At 45.2% G+C, this 22,257-nt stretch overlaps 1 protein-coding gene across 6 annotated transcripts in view; it reads left to right on the top strand.

Moving 5' to 3' along the window:
* The first annotated feature begins 58 nt into the window (after window positions 1–58).
* Prr5l (proline rich 5 like) overlaps window positions 59–22,257 on the top strand; it is a 93,075-nt gene continuing 70,876 nt past the window's right edge. For 3 of the 6 annotated variants that reach the window (XM_017803001.2, XM_029555702.1, XM_029555704.1), the window contains exon 1: window positions 59–265. The gene's annotated coding sequence lies outside the window, so the exon portion shown is untranslated. Of the gene's footprint in view, window positions 308–22,257 lie in introns of all 6 variants that reach the window. The other 3 variants (XM_029555701.1, XM_029555705.1, XM_029555706.1) reach the window with 3 other exon arrangements.

Below are 22,257 nucleotides of genomic sequence, written 5' to 3' on the forward strand. Positions count from 1 at the left end.
TGGGGGGTGGAGGGGGCGGGAGGAGAGGAGGCGGCCGTAATGTGAGAGGGGAGGGAAACGTGTCACCAGCCCAACTCTGGGAGCTGCACGCCGGAGAGGAACCCAGGCTGGACTCCTAGGTGGAAGGCAGAGCTAGAAGAGGACGAAGGGCGGGAGAGCCGGGAGAGAACCCTCCAGATCGCTTGTTTCTCCAGTGAGAAAAGTTTCCCGGGACCGCCGGAAACTTTTTCCTGCGCGCGCATTCTGGTGGGAAGAAGAGAGGCGGGTATGCGCGGCTCGTGTGACTCACGCAGGGGACCCCACGGGGGTGAGTGGGGAAGTCCCTAGAGGGACTGGAAGTCGTGCAGTCTACGACCGCACAGAGTTTGGAAGGAAAGCGCCTTGCTGACCTGGGGATGGGATTGGGTTGGGGCGGGGGGGGACACGGGGAATATGACGGCAACCGGTTGGAGACCGCTCACGGTTAAAGAACCAACACATCGGATGCTGCAGGCGGGGAGGTGGACCACGAAGAGTGTAGGGGAGCAGGCGACTGCCCAGGGATTGTGGATTATGGTGGGCGAGGAACAACTGTGAATGGCATTTGGGGGGTGGTGCTGCGGATCTTGAGACCCACAGAGAGCCAGGAGGTGGAAAAAAGAAAGTGTCTGTCTCATCCTCCCTCGGCCCAAGGAGCCGATGTACAGAACACAGGGTGCTCGGGACGGGGGTGGGGGGGAAAACTCAGCTGCGACAGGGACTTTCGCCCGTGGTCCTTTCTTTCTTGGAGGGAGGCGTGGAAGTAGAGGCAGAGGAGGGCTGACGCTTGGTCCTCGTGCACTCAGCAGATCACGATGCCAAGAGGCAGCCTGCGGGAGACCCGGCCCAAAAGGGTGGCGAGAAGCCGGGGACAGCCGGCTGCGGCTACGCTCTGGGTGCCCACGGTGTCTCATTTCTGCTTGTTTTTCGCGCCGGTGCCGCGTTGGGCCAGGATTTCCTCTGCACACCTACTGTGCGCATCGCGCGTGTTTGCGCGCAGGGGGCGCTCTGGAGTCCGCGCCTATGTGGGACTCTGGTTCCCAGTGCTCCTGCAGTCTCCTCTGAACTAGGACACAAACCAGATTGCGAATTACCCTTCAGGAATAGATTCTGGGGTTCTGCTTAATTGGCAGTGGGGTTTCCCCGAATCCTACCCGTGCTCTGACGGAGATCACATGAGCCACCACCTCTTTCCTCGCGGTGCCCGGAGCCTGCGTTTTGTTTGTCAGCAGTAAAATAGTAGAGTATTTATAGACGCCACAGCAATCCTGCGGTGTGCAAGGTTTCAATTACTGCTCTGTCTCGCGCCCCACAAGACGAGATGCTTATTCGAGGCGGCTCAGCTACATGTGTGTTGTGGAGACCCGCATGGAAAAAGCTCTGGGCTGGAGTCTCCAGGCATCCCAGCCTGGCTGGAGTTCTGGAATTGTTGCCCATGCAGATTCAGATGACCCATGATAAGGACCAAAGCAGGTTGTTAAGGTTACGACTGCCTCTTCCCCCCTCCCCCTGCCAGCCCCCACCACAGCACAGAAGCCGCACTTGTTTGTGCTCTTGACCACTGAAGGTTTGAAGTCATGGTATTTCTTTGTCCTGTATGGCCAAAACTCACTGCCAAGATGTACTAAACTACTGCAGAATTTGAAAGCTCTGTTACGGGTAACGTGAAACAGCAAGTGGGTCAAAAGGGAAATGGAGCCTACAAAAGCGAATTTAGCACATTTTAAAATCAGCACCCAATGAGGTTTCTGATACACCTGAGGAAAGTACGGGACTCTTCCAAATGGAAGAGTGGTTTCTGTAGAATGTAGCCTTCCAGAGAAGGGAAGCGTTTCTTCCCCACCCCCAGCCCTTGTTGTTTATTGTTTTATTGGTACTTCTAGCAGTTGAACCCAGTAACGCACAGAGGAAGGTTAGCAGAAGAAATACGCTACTTAGACTACTTCTGACATTAGTCCAGCCTGTTTCTCAAGGGTGTGATCTCATTTTCTTCAGGTCCAGAGGGCCACCGGTATGTATTTCAATGGGTGTGATTTCAGTAATCTTTTTAGTGTTGGAACATTTAAGAAAAATCCTTCCCCTTATATGAAAAAGGAGGAAAGTGCCCAGCATAGTGGAGCAGGCCTTTAATCTCAGCACTCAGGAGGCAGAGGCAGGCAGATTTCTGTGAGATGGAGGCCAACCTGGTCAACATAGCAAGTTCCAAGCCTACTCTGGCTACAAGGAGACCCCTGTCAAAATAACAAAAACATAAACAAAACCAAAAACTACCAGCCTCCCAAATCAAAACAGAAAGAAAGAGGAAATAAAGAGGAAAGTGAGAACATCTCTTCACATCTTATAATGTCAAACTTTGCACTAAGAGACTGTGTATCTAAGCATACCGAGGCTCAGAGAATGCAAATAATCTTAAACTGTGCACACAGGGGATGGAGTTCAGAAAAGATTACAGATTGCTGCTCTAGGCTTGGAGGCAGGAGAAGATTTTTCCCTTCCATTAGATTCCACAGTTGTTCCCTAGATCATCATATATTTGGTTATATTTGTGTGGGTGCTGTGTATGTTCATGTGTATGCAATGCACACGTGTATTCCAGTGCATTGAATGTGGTGTGTGTATGTGTCTTCTTCAGTCACTCTCCAGTTTATTTTTTGAATCAGGGTTTCTCATTGAACCTGGAGCTCATTGATTCCATCTCATTGATTTGGCTGGCCAACAAACCCCTTTTACCTACCCCAGTGCTGAGCTTTACAGGCATAAGCGTCACATCCCACTTTTCATATGGGTGCTGGGATCTGAACTCAGGTCCTCATGCTTATGTAGCAAGCACTTTACTTACTAAGCCCTCTCTCCAGTCCACATTATTATTTTTTTAATGTCACAGAGTGGCACAGGTATTGAAAAAGCTCCTTACTTTGTCTTTAGAATACTATTACATTGACTGTCTGGAAAACCTCGTGCTGAGAGGCCTGGCCTAAATGTCATCTCTTGTTAGTTTGCTCACTGATTTGGTGTCTGTGGAACGTTTAAACCATTTGTCTGTAAAAGATGCAACTCAATACAGACTTTATGACAGTATGACAGTACTTGCTCTTTTCATTCGTTTCCATTCTGATGATGGGAATGCATGCTCCTGTGACCATTGCTTTGGTACCACCCTTGTACCAGGTAAAATATACAGAACTCTTTCCTGAGTTACAGACTTTTCCTTTTTAATTCTTTTTGCCAAAATAGACTGTCATAGAATAGATTTGAGAAATAGCATGTGAGTCTGTGTGGAGCTCTACAATGCCCAACTCAATGCAAATGCTAAATATGAATTAAAGGCCATGCCTATAGAAACTGTTAATTTGCTAACATGTCAGTGTGAATTAATATCTTTTTTGGAAAGTAGGAGGTAAAATATCTTATATGTTTTGTTGAGGATATAGGGTTTGGACTGTGCAAACAGTAGTGTCCTGATAAGCAGAAGGCATTGTTTTTGTAAAGGAAGATTCCACACTGGAGCTCAGAAGGGGGCAGGAGACAGAGATGATACAATCTTTGACAAGTCATCAGAGATCAACTCATGTTTGACAGAGTGCCAAGTTCTCAAGAAGTTTCTAGTTGCTTACATGAACATTTCAGGATCAGACGTCAATACCCAAGCAGCATGAGAAATCTAAAAGGAGGGAATCTGAGGTGATGGGACTCAAAGGCCTGAAGGGACAGTTCCATGGAGGAAAAGTCAACGCCTGCATATCTTGTGAATATAGAGAACTGTGTATTAGTCTGGGAAGCAGGGGCTGTCACACTGCCTAACAAGACTTGGTGAGTGACATGCCGGATGCAGTTCCCAAAGGGGAGCTGTGGGGAGTAAGTCCCCCACCTCCCAGAGACCGCCTTCTGCTATTCTGTGCCAGTTTATAGGCTGTAGAAATTAGGGAGCCTGTGAGACCTGTTTCCATTTTAATTGGACTTGGCCCTTTGAGGTATAGTCACTCAATCTCTCTTTAAATATTCTTTTGTTATGCTTTGCTAGTTTATAGTCTTTGTAGAGCAGTCCTAGGGTTTCGGTTAAGGGGAGAGGCAGGGAAGCAGAGGTTAGTGATTACTTAAATTGGATTAAGCTCTGTCTAGCAGTGTTTAAAGAAATACTGCTTGCTCTCTAATTACCATCAACTAGGAATTTAAACACTCTGTTAAATTTAAGCCGGCTTTTTAAAAAACTGCAATATTTCCATTTTCAACATTCTGGACTTTTAGAGGCTTTTATATATTATTCAAATGCATAGGAATGTTATTGTCCCTCCCCTTCCTCCCCCCAATTTTACATTTCCATAGCAGATAATGCATGACATCATTAAAAATTGGCTTCATTAAAAAGCAGAAGTTCATAGCTAAGTTCAGCCAGCTCCAACAGGCTTTTGAGAGTCCAGTAACTGAGGTAACCCAGAAGGGAACTTTCCAGACCTCTTTTCCTCTTTTGACTATGGTCTATTGGAGGTAAACATCTATCTACCCTTGTTACTGACCAACATAATTCTTTGTCCAATTTGCTTTGCATATAATTATGTATTACACTGAATTGTGTGTTTGCTCGTGTCTCTGTTCTCATGTGCGTTCCTCTCGGTTTTGAAGTATCAGTGTAAGAATCTCATGCACATATCAGTACTCAGGTTCACTTTCGCTCACTAGCAGTGCCTCCTGTTTCTCGCTTCTCTTCTAACTTTACAGAACTTTTTCCACCGTTGCTGGTGCTTTTTGCCACTGACTGAGTTCTTGGTTTTGTGGAGGGCACTCTGACTGGGGTGCTCACAAATCAGAGGATTAAGGAAAGGACTGCATTGAGCGTCTTTGTTTAGAGAATTGAAAGATGCATCAGTTTAAGACTAGCTGATGGTTTGTTTTTGACCTCTTGCTCAGGACTGGGGCAGAATCCTACCCTTGGCTCAGAAGTGTGTCTGTATTCCCCTGCTCTAAGCTGCTCCAGACTCTGTCACAACCTGCTCATGACCTCAGCGGTGTAAATCCTCAGACTAAACCCCATCACAACCCTTCACACTTGCTGTTCCCTGAATGTCTCTGGAGACAGTGGAGACAGCTGCAGTCTTTTGGATAACTCTGTGGAATCAAGCTGCTTCTAGGATTCCCTCATTGTGAAGCCCTGTGGCTATTTTTCTTGTGCTATCTGTAGGTGAAATTAGTGAGTGAATTTGGTAATCCTGGTGTTTGAGATAATTTTTTTTTTTTTTTTTTTTTTTTTTTTTTTTTCCCCCCCAAAAAAAAAAAAAAGAGGACGATAAATCTTTTTTCAGGCCTCAGGAAAACCGTCATGGCATGCCCTTTCCCCTTGTCCATTGACACGGACACCTGCCAAAGGTCAGTCTCGGTTTTTCAGAGAGGCAGGGCTGTTACCTGAGCCTTCCCTTTAGTCCTTACTGGCATCTGAAAGATCACACAAGGCTGGAAATTAAGATCAGGATTCTGATTGTGGCTCAATCGGAGCAAAAGCTGACTGTAGGCAAGTTTCAATTGTTCTGGGCCTCAATTTTCTTATGTACAGAATCATGAGACTGGTCTCCCTGGAGGGTCCTTTCCAGGATGGCCACAGAATGTGGTTCAGAGTGGATATGGGTCTGTTCTGTGACATATTGCTGGGGAGCTGTGAACAAACATCTACTCACCCCAGATAGGGGACCAATGACAGACCAAAGGAATGATACCACCAAAGTCTAGTGTGGTGAACCAGTGAGTTTACTGTGATTGCACACAGGAGTGTGGGTGAGGGGTTACTTACAGGTACATGGATAACTCTGAGAGTGCTGCATCACTGAAGCCCACCCCAGCTGCGTGGTGAGTCACAAAAGTTGGAACCCAGAGCTCTCTGCGTGCCTTGCAGGCAGCTCGGCAGGTTGGAATGGCTCTTCTCCTCAGCTGTCCTTACTTGGCTGGGGTGGGGGGTATTTGTGAGCTATTTATTTTCCTGAGTCTTAGAAAGCGTCACTTTAGGATGGAGTGTTTTAATTCAGAGAGAATTTCTACACAACAGTGTCACCAGGAGACCCTGTGAAATTGGGGTTCCTGGGTCTGATGGTTCTGAATGGGGTTTGGATTGGGCAGTGAGTGTCTCAGAGCACAGTGGACCCAGACACTAGGTTTGGAGCAGGGTTTCTCTGCCTCTACTCTACTGACATTTCAAGTTGCAGAGTTTTTGTGGTGCTGTCCTGTGTACTGTGGGGTGGCATCCACCCATTAGATACCTGGGGCATCCTCTGCCCTGACATCCACAGTGCTAACAGCCCAGAGTGTTCTCCATACATGCTGAATGTCTCCTGGGGGACAAGGAACAGAGGTACTTTGGTTGAGAACATTGGCCCAGTCTAGTGGTGTCAAGGCTGGATATGTATCAGAGTCATTTGGAGGAAATCTGGTACATAATTCAGTACCAAACTCCAGGACTAATGTATCAAAATCCCCAAGGGGGGCAGGAGTCTATCTATTCTGTTCTGCTTTGCTCATGTTTTTGCTCTTTGGTTTCAGTTAACTACAAGCAACTCCCGCTCCAAAATGTTAAATGGGAAATTCCAAATCTAAGCAATCTGTTTTAAATTATACCCCATTCTGAATAGCATGAAGTTTATCCTGTTCCACTCCGTGCTGCTTGGCTGAATCATGCCTTTGTCCAGTGTGTTCACTCTGTATGCACCATCTGCCCGTTAGTCATATAGTAGCTGTCAAGGTTATCAGATTGACTGTCACTGCATTGCAGTGCTTATGTTGAAGTAACTCATATTTTACTTAATAGGTTACACTAAGGGCAAACTGATATTGCAACATATTATTATCGTTGTTCTATTATTGTTGCTCTCTTTGCTTACATTATAAGTTAAACTATCATAGGTATGATGGTTAGTGTTGTGAACTTGACAGAATCTAGAATCACCTAGAGATAGGCCTCTGGGCCTATTGATTATTTTGAGGTGGGAAGACCCACCTACTGTGGAGTAGCATCCTTCCCTGTCTGGCATCCTGGGTCATTCAAATGGAAAAACGGAGCTGAGCAGCAGGAAACATTAGAGACTTTCTCTGGTTCAATGCGTTTAGGTGGATACAATGTGACTAACTATTTCAAGCTCCTGCTGCCTTGACTTCTTCATCAAGACAGATTGTATCCTTAAACTGTGAACCAGAATAAACCCTTTCTTCTGTACCTTACTTTATCACAGCAATAGGAAAAGAAACAACAGAGATGTGTATAGGAAGGAGTATGGTATATTTGAGGTTCATCACTCTCTGTAGTTTCAGGACTTGGAATGTACCCCCTGTGGATAAGGAGGGATGACTGAATTTTTGATAAGAAGGTGATGGAGACAGTGTGGAGTTCTCCTTGAGATTCTGGAATCATACAGATGTTAGATGAGCTCTGATGCAATAGTGGTGGGACTTCAGGGACATTGCTTAAATGCTCAGAACTAGAAGAATCTTCCCTCTAAAACAGGGGCAGTAACAATGCCCCCACTTCCCAAGGATGTTGGGAGAATTAACTAGGATAACCTGAAAAAACACTTAAGTACGCCACATGCTGTGCAGATGTGAGCAGGCATTGTAATACTACCAGCCCCTGGAGTTTTATTGATTTAACTGTGTTACTGTATTTATTCCACTTGGTACTATGTTCATTTTCTCTCAGCCTAGCTCAACAATTTGAGCAATGTTTCTCTTAATTCTATTACCTGTTTTGATCATGAACTGGGTACATTTTTCTCTACTCACTCTAATACAAGGGTCCATGGCCCAAACTTTTGCTTTGGACATTTATGGTTTGGCTTGCATGATATTCTGAAGAAAAATAATGGTCCCCCTCTCCCAGTTTTATTTTATTTTTTAGGCTGGGAGAACTGACACATAAACGTGGATTTGTAACTTTTCTGGAAAGGAAGAGGGAGTGGTGGTGCATACCTATAATCACAGCACTCAGGATGCCTGCAAGAGCAACAGAAGTCTAAAGTTAGCCTAGGCTACATAAGCAGACCCTGTCTCAAAAGCAAAGCAAAATGAGAGAAAGAGAAGAGAGGAGTGAGGAGAGAGGAGAGAGAGAGAGAGAGAGAGAGAGAGAGAGAGAGAGAGAACTAATACAAAACTGGTTATGATCTTTAGTTTGCTTATGTCCTGTATGCACCTTTAATGTTGCTGTACTTTTAACCTTGGCCTTGGCCTTATGGACATCCAGTTTGCCCCTTTAGTCTTTGCCATCCTTTTCATTACTCATGATCAATTACTAACCCCTTTTTCCTCTTACTATCATTATTCAGATCCATATCTGACTTATCTTTATAGCCAGTAGAGTAGGTGTTAAAATGTGTATTTTCATCCTATCCTACCTAGCCTCCCACAGAAGATGTTGTATACTCTTTGAGGTTTTTAAGCTCTTACCTACAAGAGTTTATTTTTCATTCTTAAAATCTCCTTCCTCATTCCATGCCCATTCTCCACAAAGTCATGGGCAAGGAAATGGAGAACCTACAGTTTTTGGCTGACTTGATGGATTTTGTCTTGTGATTTCAGAATGTGATCTGACTGTTCTGCTCCCATCTTTTCTGGGCTGTCCATCTTCAGCAACACCCTCAGTGGCCTGCTGCATTTATTGTTATTACTTTTGGATATTCCCTAGGAGACCCCGAGCTCCCTGGGAGTAGGGTAGATTCTTTAGTCTTCTTTGTGGTCCAGTGGTTTCCCCACTTAGATCCTGGCATGCATTGGAGCGTCAAGCGTAATTGAATGAAATGGACTTGCGCTGACTTGTGACGTTCAGGAAATGATCAGATTGAGATAGCTGTGCTCCTTTGCTGACCCTTATCCCTGGGGAGAAGTTTCCTTTCCCTTCACTCCTTTTCCTAGGAAAAAGCACGTTGTCTCTGAGAGAGCCACCTAATTTTTAAGGAGCAGCACATTTTAATGTAGAGCACATTTCCCAGCACTTGAAAGTGCCCCTGGCTGCCAGGTAGTAGTAGCGCCTGACTGCTCCTTCATCAACCAGTGTTTTATATCCATTGCGTGTCAGAAATATAATTGCTCCATAATGCTGTGTCTCAGCTACGGCCTGGTCTAGACTTCTTGGCTTATCATTTGGCATGCACTGCAGAATCACAGTGGATGACATTCATGGGCCACACCCAAACCATGAACATTCCAAGGAACTTGATATTTAAAGTGGGCCTTCGAGCTGAGTAAATACGCTATGTGGTATTTCCCACTGTTTCACTTAACTTGCACCAAAGAAGGGGATTTTTCTGGTAATTATATAGTGGTTTTCTCATCCGAGGAGTGATGTAATCATATAGTTACTTGTAGGTGAAACTAAATTGCCAGTGTCCTGGGTTAAGCAGACAGTTACTGACTGATGCTAAGTGAGGTAAACCCCTGAGCTCTTGTCCTGTCTATTCTTGCCCAGATTTGGACCCCTAGATTCTCTGCATTTGCTTTCCAAGGAGTGCTGGGAAAGTTGTTTCCTTCTTCCTGTTGTGTCTTTTCCATGGTCAAAATGGATCCTTAGGCACTGTCTCACTTGTAAAACTCAGTGTCTGTCCTTATGCTGCTTTCTGTTTCCAAAGAGCTTTTTTTGTTTTTGTTTGACGGTATCTCACAATGTAGCTCACACTAACCTTAGCCTCTTTTTTCTTTCTTTCTTTTTTTTTAGGCAGGCACTATCTCCCTATAGCCCTAGCTGGCCTAAATCTTGCTGTGTAGACCAAGCTGACCTCTGTCTTACAGAGATCTACCTGCCTCTGCCTCCCAAGTATTGGAATCAAAGGCGTGTGTCACCACACCTGGTTCTTCCTGAGAGTTTTGAAGTTTGGTCCTTCATAAAACAAATGTGCTCTGCTACACAGCCCACACTTTTCTCCTACATGCTTGTAAGGACCACTGGCTAATCAACAGACCCAGAATTTCTAGCCCAAGTGCTCCTGGTTCCTAACATCTCTGTGAATGATAATGCTTAGATGGACCCATACTGAATCATCATCAAGAGAATTTTCTTGCCCTTCTGAACGAGAAGTTGACCTACCTGGGGGCTTAACCCAATCACTTAAAAACACTTATTGAGTACTTTCTGTGTGCCCAGTGCTATGCTCAGCATCAGGGTACAGTGTGACAAGACAGGTGGGGCCTTTGCTTTTAAGGGATTTCCTTTGTCTTAGGGCTGGTTAGACACTGAAGAACACAAAGACTGCAGCTTGCCACAGGTGAGTGCTCTGGAGAAGCAAAGCCTCCTTCTAATGAGGGGTCATGAGTTTCCTGGATGAGGTAGGATGCTCCACGATGCTCACTTGGGGAGGCAAAGGGTGGTGTCCAGCCTCTTAGCAGCCTGTGGCACAGATTCCTTCGGGTGTAAGCAGAGGGGTTGGGAGTCAGACTCTGAGATCTTGTAGGATCCCATTCGTAGATATTCTTGCTGGTCTTTTGCTTTTGAACACATGAATCCTTGTGCTTTGGTGTTTCCATCTATAACGCGAGAATTATAAAAGTGATAAGCCAATAAAAGCTAGCCTCATTGGTTTGGGGTGGAAATTACCAGAGATAATAAACACAACTTGAGTACAGTCTTGTCTATTACAACCAGCCTCTGGTTGCAGTAACTATTGTTCTAATCAACAATAACAGTGACAGTAAAATCACCATGTTAGGCATTTTTCTTTGATGATACAGAAAGAGGAAACCTCTTTCTGTTTTTTATTCAAGGAGTTCAGTGGGGGTGGGCATGGAGTACAGATTTGGTTTCTTGCATTGACTTGGAAGGTTCTGCTTTCGTGAGTGCTTCCACTGGCAGTATCTGGGGTGCTGCAGGCCTGTCTGTCTCCTTAAATTTGGTGTATGTAATAGAGAGGTGCTGTGTATCTGTGTAGGAATCGATGATGGAGTGATGGTGAGATCAGACAGGGAAATGGACTTAACAGATGAATCCAGTGAAGCAGTAGGTTGGAGCCAAACATGGACCGAGGTTGCTTGTGGGTTTGTGTTGTGTTAGGGATTAAGCTCTGCCTGGTCTCTCAGAGGCACCCAATATATACAGCTCGTAGAATCTGAATGCATAGATGACCAAGATGAAGAAAATCCTGGAGAGTGCTAGGCCAAGAGACTTGCTGTGGTCTGAGAACCCTGCCAGCTGTAGCTATGATGGGATAAAATAAAGATCTCATGCCTGTACATTTGGTCTCTAAGGGGCCCAGCAGATTCTCGAGTTAGTAGTCAGTAAGCACAGTTTGGTTTGTTTTTTTTTTTTTTTTGGTCTTTTTGAGACAGGGTCTCCCTGTAGCCCTAGCTAGACTGGAACATATATGTAGACTAGGCTGCCCTCAAACTCACAGAGATCCACCTGCCTCTGCCTCCCAAGTGCTGGGATTAAAGGCGTGCGCCACCACAGCTGGTGCAATCACAATTTTTTAAAAGCACATTAAAAAATCTGAAGGCTGGGGAGATAGCTCAGTGGGTAAGAGCACTTGCTGTGAAAACATGCTGATCTGAGTTAGAATCCCTAGCACCCACAAAAAAAGCAGCAAAGCATGACTGTCCATGCCTGTAACTACCCCAGCGTTTGTGGGAGACAGAGACAGAGAGATTCCAGGAGCTTGCTGGCCAGCTGGCTTCACCAAAATGGTGAGCTGTTCAGTGAGAGACTCTTCTTAAAGGAATAAAATGGAAAATATCAATGTTCTTCTCTAGCCTCTGCATGCATGGGCACGGGTGTGCACCTGTACACACACACACACACACACACACACACACACACACACACACGCCTGAATTCTAGGTATTCTCTTGGGAAAAATCAGGTAAAATTAGGCCAATATCCAATTGGCCAAAGCTGATTGGGTAGCAGTGGCCGCTACCTTTGATCAAACAAGTGTTGTGTAGTAAGGCAAGGTGGTGGCCCTCAATCACTGTGATGGCCAGTGCCAGCTTGTTCGCTCAGTTGGTGATGCATGGAGCCAAAAAGGGGAAAGTATTTCATCTTTCATTTTCTCTTCCATCAGCCTTTACTTCCCAGCCCCGTGCCCCTACCCAAGACAGCCCTTGATGTGTAATACATGGTGAATAAATCATCATTAAATGAATAAATCATAACTGTTAGCACTGTCTTGAGATCAAAAGCCAAGTTCCAGTCCTGATCACCTTCTAAGCACTGTCTTTGCACAAATCACATAAGCTTTCCCTTTTTTGTTTTTCTTTTGGGAGGCCTGTGGCAGCCACTGTTGGTGTCTTTATTTATTTGAATAAATAATCCAGTTTCCTGTTTCAAACTCAGAGATTCTGCCCTAGGGGGAACCAGCATGATTGGTTTCTAGTTTATAGTCCAGAGTCGATTTATGTGCTTCAATGAAATATGAAAATGTTCTTTTCAGCTGTTTTATGGAGACAGTAGCATAATATAGGTACACTTCTCTGTTCAGCCTTGTTCATTCACAGCCTCGCTGGACAGCATCCATCACTACATAGTCTTGCAGTGGGTGAGGTGGCATAGGGCAAAAGTCTGGTCCTTTGTTGGCCAGCAAGCATGTGGGTTATTTCCAATCCATGACTTGCACAAGGAAGGCTAAGTAAAGACCCTTGTGCCATAAGCCACTTGATATGCCTGGAGTAAAATTCCTGGAAGTAGTCTTGCTGGGCCAGAGGGCACAGCCTTTGTCATTTTGGTAGCTGTTATCAAATTTCCCTCTGAGGCTGTTGCCCCAGATAGCTCTCCCTGCAGTGTGTGTGGGTGCCTGTGTCTCCACAGCCTGCCCACATGCCATCCTTTAGAGCAAATGAGTTTTTTGAAAAACACTGTTGAAAAAAAAAAAAACATTAACACCAGCTATAACTTCTCTGGGCCAGGCTATATTTTCAGTTATGTCACTTTTAATCTTACCAACCCTGTGATGAGGATCATACCCACTAGACAGATGAAGAAAATAAATTCAGAGCAACTGAGTAACTTTCCCTGGTCCCTAGTTTGTCAACTGTAGAAGCTGGAGTTGAGGAGGGTTGATAAGGTTTTAATATCTTGATGCTTATGTATGGTCAAGCCCTGTGTACCATTGGGTGCTGCTATGGTAAGCTTGGCATTTGCTTATGTTTTTTTTGTAGAGGGTGTGATTTTTGTGTTGTTGGCTCGTTCCCTGCTTCACCTGATGCTGTAGTAAACCCTGGGACATACTGGAGAACACAGCAGACACAGTGCCCATCGTTACATACCTTGAAAAAGTAATAACAATTCTGTAGTTGTTCATGAGGGTGATTGTGATAAGACTACGAAGGTGGTGAGGGGCATGCTCTTTAGGGTGATGAGAACTAACCAAAGGGTGAAGGGGAAAGGAGGACTTCTCTGAGTAAATAAAGGGTGCGTGATATAGTCGGTTTGAGCCTGGAGAATTGAGTGGGAAATATTTCATGCAAAGGACACAGCATGTCTTTAGGTCCTGGGGCAGGAAGAGGAGGTGGTGGTAGAGCTAATGCAGACCAGTGAGATGGCATGAGAGTGGCTGGAGGTGAGACTGTGAGAGGATGGGGCCTAGGGATTTATTCTCAGAATTGTGGGGCATCTTTGAAGATGTTGTTGTGACAGAATGACGTGAGTGTTATGGGCCTGCACTCTTGGCTTCTTGTCCCAGCACCCTCTCTCATAAGCAAGTTCACTAGTCAGTACCTCCATGTCCTTCCTTCTTGTGTGATGGGGATAGTAAGAGTACCTGGGTCCTGGTGGCTGGAGGGTCTGATGCAGGTGCTTTGGTGGGGATTTGAGTGCTCCACACACTATGAAATATGTGATACATTTTGACTCAGTAAACATGAGTATAGGCATATATAGTTGTCTGTCCCACAGGTCACCTCCATTCCATCTATTTTTGAGACACAGGGTACACATGGCAAGTATCAGCTGCCCGGTGGGCACCCTGTAGGTGGCTCTGCTGTTCCCACTGTTATTAGAAAGGCCGCTCTGGCTGCAGTTAGAAGACATATCAGATGAGTTACATGGTGGTGGAGGCCTGGTGAGAATCTGCTATTGGGGAGACACTGGCTCCTCCCAGTGTGTTCAGGACCCAAGGCAGGAGCTGAGGAGCTCTGAGGGAGCATGTGAAATGGGCTGCCTCTTGTGTCTCCCCAGGAACTGGCTTCTCCCCCATGTTCTGGGAGGTCACATTAGACTGGGTGGCTCTGTATTTGACTTTGTTATTTCCTGGAAGCCTCCAGTCATTACCAGCCACCCACTTCTTTATTTTAAGTTGTTGTGCCATGGTTCTACTTCCTCTTTCAGAGGCAAAGCTGGAGTCTTATTGGAATTCATTTGCATGTATCACTAAATGCAACATCTTCTTTTGCCCTTGAATTGGTGAGTAGGGCCCCCACATCTATTTTCCATCCCCAGGTCCTGTTGCCAGGGCCCATCTTCAAGCCCCACCCAGTCCCCATCCCTGTCTGTGTGGACCAGCCCTGGCAGCTACAGGAAGAAAGTGGGTGAGATATTCTTTTCTCTTTTATTTACTATTTTTATTTTATGCTCTTGCCTGCATGTATGTAACTGCACCTGTATCATGAAATTTCCATTGAGGCCAGAAGAGGTGTCAGATCCCCAGAACTCAAGTTACAGACGGTTGTTAGCTGCCATGTGAATGCTGGGATTCCAACACAGGTCTTCTTCAAGAGCAGCTAATGTTCTTAACCACTGAGCCATTTCTCTAGTCCCAAGATATTCTTTTCTAAGAGACCTATCATGAGCCCTGGATGCTGAGCTTGGTGAAGAAACCCTGGAGGGCACCTGAAGAGCTAGGCCAGTGGTATCTCCCAGGGGCCCTGTGACCATCACAGTACTTTGTGGACCCAGCACCTCAGTTGTTCACAGAACTGAAGTGGGTCTTATTTAAGCACCAAAACCCACCCATTTAAGCACGCTGGAAGGACAGTGTTGGTGGCTTGGTCCTTCAGAAGAGATTATTTTCAGTGCTGAGACATTAGACCTGAACTTTCTGTGATGGTGGTGGTGGTAATGACAGTGGTGGTAGGGGCTGCAGTGTGTCTCCTTTTCAAATCCTTGTGTTGAAGATGTAGCCTCCTGTACCTCTGAATGTGTGTGAAGAGGTTCTACAGAGAGGTGACTATGCTGAAATGAGACTGTTGAGTGGACCCTAACCTAATCTAATTAGTGTCCTCTGACAGAAGCCGATTGGGCAATTGAAGACTTGGTGTAAGTACACAGAGGAAAGACCCAGTGAGGATGTGGCCATCTGCAAGCCAAGTGGTGAGGCCTCGGGAAAAACTAACCCTACTGATTCCTGGGCCTTGGATTTCCAACTTGTAGAACTGTAAGAGTCAATTTGTATGCTGTAAGCCAGCCAGGCTGTGGCATTTTGTTATATCAGTCTCAACAGATTAATAGAGTGATGTCATGGTAGTAGCAACACAAATTTATAGCAGGCAGCATTCACCAGTCACTTCCTGGGTGTCTCTTGAACACATAGACATCCAACCCCCATCCCTATCCTGAGTCCTCTACCCAGGAGCCCATCAAAAATGGTAATACATTCCTGTCTGTGTTTCTTAGTTTGAGCTCTACTGTACCTGACCTAGTATCTGTACAGTTCCAGGAACCATACCCAACACTTCCTAACCACTCTTTCATCTTCACAACAGCTCTCCAAGGCAACTCTCCCTAGTCTCAATTCTCCATGTAGATACTGCAGTTCAGAGTGGCCCAAGACTATGCATGCAGTGAGCACTATGTTTTGGTGACTGTTGTAACAAGTTACCACAGCTTTTGTGACTTTAAACAGCAGAAATACATTTATCCACAGTTCTGGAGGTCTAAGGTCCAGAATAAAATTGTACAGGGGCTATATTATTTCTGGAAGCTCTGAGGGAATGTTGATTTCTTTTCTCTTCCTGCCTCTGGGGGTCTACTTGCGATCCTTAACTTGTGGCTGTATCACTGTGGTCTGTGTCTCTGTCTTGGTATCACCTCCTGCTCTGTCTGTCTTCTCTGCTCCTTGTCTTCTTTTGCAGTTCTATTTAAAAAAATATTTTATTGTCCAGGCATGGTGGTGCATACCTTTCATCTTAGCACTAGAGATGCAGAGCAGGTGAATCTTTGTAAGATTGAGGATGGCCTGGTCTACATAGTGAGTTCCAGGCCAGCTGGGTATACAGGAAGACTGACTCTGTCTCTGTCTCTGTCTCTGCCCCTCTCTCTCTCTCTCTCTCTCTCTCTCTCTCTCTCTCTCTCTCTCTCTCTCTCTCTCTCTCTCTCTCTCTCTCTCTCTCTCTATATATATATATATATATATATATATACACATATATATATATATAATTTTTAATGTGTGTGTGTTGCCTGTATGTGTATAAGTATATCCACATCATGCAATGCTCACGGAGGTCAGAAGAGGGCATTGGATCCCATGGAACTGGAGTTTCAGATGACTGTTAGTTGTCATGTGGGTGCTGGGAATTGATCCTGGGTCCTCTACAAGAACAGTTTGTGCTTTTAACCACTGCAGCATTTCTCCAGTCCCTGCAGTCTATTTTTGAGGCTAGACGGATTGCATGCAGGGCCCACCTAGACAATCCTTGATAAGCTCCTGATCTTAGGACCTTAACTTGCTCCTGTATTTTGTCATATAAAGTGATAACAGGTGTTCTGAGGATTAAGAAGTGAAAGTAAACCCAGAATCCGGGAGTTGGAGGCAGGAGGATCAGACATTCAAGGTCATCCTCAGCTGTGCAATCTTGGACTGAATGGGGCCCTGTCTGGAAGGTATTGCTAGGGCATTCTTTCTGCCTACCTCAGAGTAGCTGAGGAAGCAGTGATGCAGGGCTCCGGTGATCCACATTTTGGAGTGATACAGCCTTGTGGTAGCTTATCCTCCGGATCCAGAGACATCAGCCCTTGGTCCCTTCCTGTGTGCTATTTCTGGGCTGCTGTGGAGATGGGTATTAACACTATAGAGTGAAGCTGGCTGAGAACCACTGGTCTCTTTGTTCCAGCTGTTCTAATGCCCCTGCAGAAGCAGTCATGTGGGCCCAAGATTCACAGATGGACTCATCCTTTCAGTAACACAAACCTGGAATTTTCTTACATGTCCCTCCACAGGGGACTGGCTAGATAAAATGTGGGATCCTCAAGTGGACTGATTCAGCTACCATCCAAATAATATAATGATCAACATAAAGTGATATGAGAAGATGATGATAATGTACTAGGCGGAAAAAGAATTACCCATTCTTTCTTAAAAATATTTTATTTATTTAATTTTTATTTTTTATGTGTATGAGTGTATTGCCTGCATGTGTGTAAGTGCACCCCTGTCGTGCAATGCCCTAGGAGGTCAGAAGAAGGCATCAGATCACCTGGAACTGGAGCTACAGACAGTTGTTAGCCACCATGTAGGTGCTGGGAGTCAAACCTGGGTCCTTTGAAAGAGCAGTCAGTGCTCTTAACCATTGAGCCACCTCTGCAGCCCCAGAATTACCCATTATTATAAAAATATTGTGACTATTAAAAGTTAAATAAGGGCTAAGGAGTTAGTAAAGTGTTTACCACACAGGCATAAGTGAGATAATGACTTTTACAACATGAACAAATGACTTTTACTCAACCTTGCAACCAAGAAGTTAATCTTATTTATTATGAATCTTGTTTATTTATTTTTAGTTATTCATTTTTATTTTATGTGTATGAGTGTTTTGCCTACATGTATGTAATTGTACCTGTGTGTGCAATAACTGCAGAAACCAGAACATCAGAGCCTCTGAAATTGAAGTTAGGGATGGTTGTTAGGCACCATGTGAGTGCTGGGAGCCAAACCCAGGACCTCTGCAAAAGTAGCTAGTGCTCGTAACTGCTGAGCCAGTCCCTTTCAGCTTGTTTATAATGTAGACAAGCTCATTGAGCCTTGAGTTCCTCTTTTAACCTAAACAGAGAGCTCATGACCCTTCCTTGCCCTGGACCCAGGACGCTGTATGGATGTGTGTATGGTTTACATGTTAAATGTTGCAAACCACAGAGCAATGAGATAATTATCTTATTTTTGTTGCAAACAACAGACATTAAGTTGATAACATTTGTTTGTAGTTGTGTGTGTGTGTGTGTGTGTGTGTGTGTGTATGTGTATGTGTGTGCTATTCTAGGTCAGTACAGATCAGAGATGACATAATCCTCTGATAAAATAAGGATCTGGTTTTACTTTCCCATTTCATGCTGGATATACTGTTGCAATAAAAAGAACAAGACCTTTGTACTGGGAGGGCAGTTCTAAGAGTAATCTGAAGGAACAGGTGCTCTGAGCAGTTTGGGTCTCCTCTTGGCTAAAATGGACACAAGGAGTCAGGCAGCTCACAACCACCTACTCCAGCTCCAGGGGATCCTCTGGCCTCTACGGACACCTGCATTCAAGCACCCAAAACCTCACACAGACAAACAAACATAGACATAATAAAAAATAAAATAAATCTTCTGGGGAAATGGGCAGGAGGCCCCAACCTTAGCCAGGGAATTATTGGCAGCTGATCACTGCTGGGTGAGGGAAAGTTGGTCTTCTTTAAGGGAGTGACACTAGATAGACTGACCAGGCTCCAGTGGATGGACTCACAGTGAGGGACATCAGGTTACACAAACTTGACTCTATGGGCCTTAACATATATGACAGAAAGCATGAAATTCAGTGGGCAGGCTATGGGGATAAGGGACGGTGGACTAATATGATTAAGATGTATTGTATGAAATGCACAAACATTCAATAAAATATATATTGAAATGAATAAATAAATCTTTTTTAAAAAAGCAAGAAACAACCACAACAAAAAAGCGAGGGGGATGGCTCCTGAGGATTGACCTGAGTTTGACCATCTAAACTTGACATGTGCATACACATACAACTGCACACACACAAGTAAGTAGGTACACACACACACACACACACACACACACACACACACACACAGTTAAATAAAATGAAAATCCATTCCTCAGTTGTATAAAACACATGTTAAGTATTTGGTGGCTCCCTGTGATGACTGATGACATCCTGGATAGTACAGGTCTGCTTTCAACTCTACCCCGGGTAGCTCTGCACCACCATCAGCCTTTCACTTTTTATTGCAGACCCCGCACCTGTTTGCCTTTTTATCACACAGAAGCAGATTTGTTGCTTTCCAGAAAGTGGGAACACAGCTTTCTAAGGAAGCAATCTATTTCTCAAGCTGCTGGTGCTTCACTGTCATTATGCAAAGTGTGTTTGTGTGTAGAGGTACTTTTAAAGTTGAATCATAATGAGAAGACTTTGAAATATTTAGGAAAAAGACAAAACCAATCAACAGGCTGGCACCATGGCAGGGCCAGGCCCAGAAGGTAGAAACTCTCTGCAAGTCTGGGCCACTTACAGCCCTTCAGCCTCAGCTGAAGCAGTTGCCTCAGTTTCTTCTTTCGTGATGGAATCCCTGCTCTACCTGCCTCATAGGGTTAGGTGACTGTTTATTTGTTTGTCTGTTTATAGAAAGGGTTTCCTGTAGCCCAGGCTAACCTTAAACTTCCTATGACTGCTGTTTCTACCTCTGGAGTGCTGGGATTACTGACACATGTTCTACACACAGTGTGTGTAGTTCTAGGAACCCAGGGCTTCCTGCATGCTAGGCAGGCCCTCTTCCCCAGCTGTGTCCCCAGCCCAGGACTGGGTGAGATTCAGAAGCAGGGGATGTAGATTAGAAAGGTGAGGCCTCAGTTCATAAAGCTGTGAGTCACCAAAGGCCTGAAGAGGCACTGCTTTGACAATGTCGCCATCCTGGCTGGAGGCCTCCTCAGACCCCAAGGCAATGTGTTTCAGTTGGGGAGGAAGTCACCAGCAGCCAGGAAAGTGTATTTTCCCACTGCTGTATTTTCCCACTGCTCGGCAATCTAGAAACAATAACAACAATATTTTTTATTTATTTAGTCAGCGCTTTGCCACACTTGCTGTTTGCCAGGTACTATTCTAAGTGCTTTACAAATATTTGCTCATTAAATCTTCCTATGCCCTGAGGTGGTCACTGTTGGGGCGCTCATTTCATAGGGAGGAAAATCAAGCCTCGGAGATGAAGTCCCTTGCTTAAGGTCACATAGCCAGTAAGGACGGCTGTCTGTGCAGTCTGCATTTCCTCTGGACACCCCTTTCCCTTTTTCTTTTCCCCAAGTTGTCATCACATAAGGCTCTGGGTAGTTTCCTTATCTCGGGGGAATGAGATTTAGATTTTTATAGGAAATCTTGTGACAGACATTTCTAACTCAGTAGCTTTGATTCTGGGCTCTGGCTGAGTTTGTTAGTATGGCAAAATCAGCGGTAGAGTAACCTTGATAACAGTCAGTGATTGGCCGCTTGCTGTGTGCCCTAGGGTGGATTACTTAACTTCTCTGGCTTCACATGGCATTTTGTGAGGGCTGGGTAAGTCACCTGTGGGGGCAGTGCTTGGCATTGTATCAGGAGGACAGCCCATGCCTTACTCCTGTTCATCTTTATCTTTGCTATTTTTAATTCATTAATTTAGTTTATGTGTGAGTGTATTGCCCACATGTATTTAAGCATACTGTGTGTGTGCAATGCCCTTGTAGGCCAGAAGAGGATGTCGGATCCCCTGAAATTGGAGTCATGGACAGTTGTTAGCTGTATGGGGAACTGAACCCAGGTCCTCGGCAAGAGCAACCAGTGCTTTTAATTGCTGAGCCATCATACCAGCCTCTCACCTTTATCTTCGTCTTAATTAGTAAGCTTAGGCTTATGGGTTCAGTGGTGAATGAACCTCATGCCTGCCTTCAAGGACGCCACAGAATGACCTTCATGGGGCTAAGAACTTCTGAGGTCAGAAGGCACTAGGAATTGAAAGTTCTAGGCATCCCAGGCTTGCTCCCACCTCAGAGAACTTGGATAAGTTTGTTGGTTACTTTTTTCCACTTTCGTCAGTTGTAAATGGCTCTGCTCCCAGGCCTTGTCCATCTTGTCATTTCTGACTTGTCATATTTGAGTCAGGACAAGTCTGTGCCTGAAGGGCAGCAGCTGTGCAGGTGGATGCAGGGCGTGCCAGCCTTTCTCTAGATCAATCTAACCAGTGCTGCCATAACTTCCTCCCGTGGTGCTCCACATGGTCTCTTGGCTGTGTCACGAGCAGGCAATGTGTGGACCACATACTCTCTTTATCCTCTCGTCGTCTGAAAGAGCCAAAGCTTAGGAGTGAAAAGCAAGTCAGAGGGAATGCCTCACTGTGTGCTTATGACCCTTGACTCGAGGTGTAGGCTCTGTGGTCACTGTCCCTTGGGCAGAAAATTACCCTTAAGAGGGGGCCATGTGACTAGAGCTGCTCCCTGTGGTCTGAGCTGCCTTCAGTGCTTTGCCAGATGCTCAGATGGGAGATCTGGGAGCTGGCTCAGCAGTGAGAGGCAGGAGCCACCCTAGACCATCTTGAGTTTCAGTCTCTTAGAGAAGTGGACATCCGCACCGAAAGATGAAGGCATACCATTGTGTCATATGCAGTTTTCTTCTTCCTGGAGCCGGTGCCATGGAGTGGGAGGCACCATCATCACCTCCAGTTTAGGATCCTCGTAAAGCAAGTTAATATCCTGTAATTACAGTGAATTGTACTTCACAGGCTTTGAAAGCAGGGCAGCAGAATGCATCCTGTCTTAATCTTAACTGAGGGACCTTAGCTGGCAAGCAAACCTCCCAGCCGGCTAACCAGTGTCAGGGTTCTGAGGGATCCACGGCTTTACTATGCCTCCTCCTCATTCACTGGTGTGCATACATCTTTCCAAATTCAGTGGTGCTTGGGAAGATGTTGAGACCCTCTCTCAAGTATGACAGGCCTATTAAAACTTCTGCAACATTTATTGATAAATATTGATAACTGTAGATTCACTTTGAGCATAGAGTTGGGGGGTGCAAAGACTATATAAGAAAATGGCATGTAAATCTGTTTCCTTTAAAGAAAACAGTTACAACATGGGACCTCAGCTGAGTTTACTTGGCCAGAGGTAGTGGTAAGAACATTCCTGGGTGAAACCACTAAATCCTTCAGGAAAAGTGCCTTCAAGTATAACCAGGGGCTGTTTCCTGCAGTCTTATGCTGCTGAGGTCACCATAAGAGACTGAAATGATAGGTCTAAAAGTGCTGAGGAGAATGGGAGGGTGGCCCTGGAGTCTATTAATCTGCTGGGCATGTCAACTGATTTTACTTTATTCCTCCACTGTACCTTAACTTCTGAGA

Source organism: Nannospalax galili, unplaced genomic scaffold (assembly GCF_000622305.1).
Source record: "Nannospalax galili isolate Female #2095 unplaced genomic scaffold, S.galili_v1.0 scaffold126, whole genome shotgun sequence".
Taxonomy (NCBI): domain Eukaryota; kingdom Metazoa; phylum Chordata; class Mammalia; order Rodentia; family Spalacidae; genus Nannospalax; species Nannospalax galili.